Consider the following 3,820-nt stretch of genomic DNA (forward strand, 5'->3'; position numbering starts at 1 on the left):
TGTGGTTCACAGATCTGGGGTCCTGGGTTCAATTCCTGGGGTGCAGTCTGGATGGAATTGTATGTTCTCCCTTCATTTGTGTGGATTTCTTCCAGGTGCTCCAGTTTCTTCCCACAGTCCAAAGACATACAGTACTAGTAGGTTAAGGTGGAACTACAGTCCCAATTTTGCAGACACAAAATTATTTAATTTCAGTCACAAAATAAAATCATTGACATTATAGAAAAACTTTACAAACTCAAAATTGAGCACAAAATCATGAATTTTGTGAAAGGACTGTAAGTTACGCCATGTTGTAACAAATTCGCATTCAAGTTCCACACAAATTGCGATGTGATGCAGCCCTTCCTGCTCACTAATCACTGTAATGACTAATGCAATGTGATGTAGGAGAGAAAGGGTATAGGTTATGCAGCAAACATTTCACTGCAAAAAACGTTCCATTCCAAGGTTCTTTATGCAGAGTTAACAATGTAGTATTATTTATTGGCAAAAACGTAAAAAAGTTGAGAGTTATATTTCCATTGGATTAAACGAGATGTATTCACAAGCCTGCTCCTTTACAATGTCATAGGGCCACAACAGATTATAGGAAGTTTTGCTGCCTCGTTCTGAATCGCAGAACATGGTAATTCTTTAACCTTGAAATGTAGTCTATTTTGTGATGTAATGATGCAATGTCCCTTTACTGAGAGCCAGCAATCAACGGATGTGTCTGATCGTGAATGGTTTTCCCTGTTGTTTGTTGTATTACTTGGTGTTGCATTTTAAGCTGTGCATGAGGCAGGACCCGGAGGCTGCTGCTTCTGCTGGTGCTTCTGCTGGGATTGAGGAAGAGCTGAGCGCCATGTAAGGCAAAGACACTGCGTTCCACTTTATCAGGTGCCTGGAGTGTAAGAGCTGCAGATAATATTGAGTCACATTAATCCCAACATATTTCAAATATTATGAAAATTAAATAAATTAAATCAAATAACTTTCATTAAAAAAATCAATCACTCTTTACCTTGCTTTTTCAGTTGTTTTTAAGGAAAATTGATGCCGAGAATGTGTGAATACTGCTTTTTGATGGTTCCAAGACCAATGTGACCTGTTCTATTGCCTGCTAATTGTACGTTCCAGGTTGAAAAATTATTTTTAGGAGGTCAAGGTGTATGAATGATAAGAGAAAAACTGAAATAACCACAGCTACGCAAACACCAGTCCACCAAAAAAAAATCATTTAATTAAAATAAGGTAACATTTTTTTTTCATCATCATACGGATGAACTGTGCTAAATGTGTTTCTAAAAAGAAAAAGCAGGACGTGAGTCGTGAGCCAAGATCATGACTCTTTTGCTCTTCTTCACATCAGTTTTCATCTGCGAGGAGGAGGAGGAGGGCGGCTCCTGATGTGCTGACACTTGGGGAAGTGCCTCTGTGCCGGCCTGGGGGCAAAGCGCCGGCCGCAGTGAGGGCAGGGCACGTAGTCGGGGTTTGGATTCGCGGGGGGCTGGGGCAGGTTCACAACTTTCCCTCCTTGCGTGATCACCTGCTGCACCTCCCTGGCCTGTTTGATGCTCCGAATGAAATCCTCGTGCTTCTGCCTCCAGTTGTTCTTTCTCAGCTGGGAACAGGAAATGAAACCAATAAAACAGCTTCCAGAAAAAGTCCAGACTAGCACTGCGTACACAGTCTGGTCGCAAACCATTCACAAGGCAAGAAAATATCAATACAGTAATAACGTAGCTTTCTGGGGCTACCTTTCAGGTCATTGGGTAGAGAGTACAATTTACGTAGTTATGGTTTTGTTTCCTGTGAGTGCTATTTGCTTGATATGTAGATTTTTACAACAGAATTCAGAAGTCACTAAGACACATTTATTCTGTCTGGCAAATGTGCCTTTGCGGCAGTTTTTCAGAAGAGTACTTCATAAAACACTTATTTATTGTTTACATTGATTTATAAGCTGAGTCTGACTCTAGGAGAAAAAAAGGGAAGCTTGGAAAGAGTTTAAGGATAGCCCTTACCACGATTGGCGGTTTAACCTTCTTCTTATGGATGTATGTCTCCAGTTCTGTTCCCTTGGCCCTGTGCTTGAAAGAGTCAAAAACCTTCCTCTTTGAATTCTGAAGCTTCTTGCAGATCTTGCTGTGTTTCTCCAGCCTCTCTACAGCAAACTTCCCGTGACACAGTTCACAGGGCACCAGCTGAGGGTTTCCACTCTGGCTATTCTCATATGGAAATTGCTCAGCGGTAGGGCACATCAGACTTGTAGGGGACAAATATCTGTTTTCCACTGACAGAGTTTGTTCATCCAGACATGTGGTGTTATTTCTGAAGTGGCCCTGCGCGGCCTGTGCCGCTGACACGTCGCTTTCAAGGAGCCTTGCTTTCTTGAGATACTTTCTCCTTCCACAGGGGACGTCTTCTAGCCCACGGCTGCAAGGGCTCACTTGACGTCTCTCCTGATGGGAAAGTGCAGAGGGAAAGTGCGATTCTGCGCATCCGCCATCTTCCATTGGAGAACCATAATCAAGGTTGTCTCCTCTGATAGGAAGGGCTTTCCTTGGAGTGAAGGCTTTTTGCTTCTCCATTCTGCAGGTCAGAAGAGGCACGGCCTTAGAGCGGTGGTTGGCCCATGGTCCTCTGGGGCAAAGCTCGCTCTGCCTCGCCTCTATTTTCCCTTCCGGCCACCTCTCTGGAGTCTTCCATCTCTCTCGGAACCATCCTCAGCTCCTCCTGAGCTCTGAAGAGCTTCGCCTGCATCATGGCCTCCTTCTGGCGAATCTCGTCCTTCATCATGGCCTCCTTCCGGCGCATCTCATCCTGCAGGCTGGCCTCCCTCCGGCGATGCTCCTCCTTCAGCGCGGCCTCTGCCTCGGCCACTTTTCGTAGCTCCTCTTGCAACTGAAAGTGCTCCTTCCCATTGGCATGAGAAGGGCATTGCCCTGGAGGGGTCGCCACCACGGGGAGGACAGTCCTGTCCTTAGGTTTGCGTACTCTTGAGCCCCTCCTGCCCGGCCTCTCGCAGGGCCTCTCATGACCATCCTGAGGCGGGGTGGGGGCAAACAAGGAATCACTCTGTGCGTCCGGGCGGTCCACAGCCCGAACCTCACCAGGGCCGGAGACTTTCCTGTTACCCATAGGCTTCAGGGGGTAAGACCGATCATACCCCACAATGTTCTTCTCGGGGCCCTGTTGGGCTTGGAAGCGATAGCTGTTCCCCATCTTCTTCTCCGCAGCGTATTTGACATATTGGAAACATTTTCTCATCTTCTGTAGAGCTGCCTCCTGCCGCCGATTGTACATGGTGATCATTTTTTTCTCCTTTTCCTGCATCAGTTTCTCTTGGAAGGTGTCCTTCAGAAGCTGTATCTTGGGAGGCGGGCAGTACGTGGAGATCAGATCCTGTTGCCTTAAGGGCGCGGGTCGATTCGAGTCTGTGTCCTTCGGGGAGGGGGACAGAGCACCAGGCTTAGGACTGGGCTCCATTGGCAAATGAGATATGAGCTTTGTTTCCCAGGTATCTGGAAAAGGCAAAAATGGCAAATAAATGATATCCTGCACAGTCTAGTATGGTCTAATAGAAAAGAATAAAAAAAAACAATTCAGGAAATACACAACTTTTTAATATTAAACCTAATGGTGTTGAATGCTGCATGCTGACTCAGTAGGAGACAGATCCTAAACACAAACATTATAATAAACATTTGTTTCCCAAATAACATTCTCAATGTTCAGAATGCTTAAAGTCATGAGCTTTTTTAAAAATGTTTAACTGAAACCTGGAAATGTGCTATTTCATTTCAAAGCTTGTATTATATCTATGATATAAATG

The sequence above is a fragment of the Lepisosteus oculatus genome, unplaced genomic scaffold (genome assembly GCF_040954835.1).
Source record: "Lepisosteus oculatus isolate fLepOcu1 unplaced genomic scaffold, fLepOcu1.hap2 HAP2_SCAFFOLD_37, whole genome shotgun sequence".
NCBI lineage: Eukaryota > Metazoa > Chordata > Actinopteri > Semionotiformes > Lepisosteidae > Lepisosteus > Lepisosteus oculatus.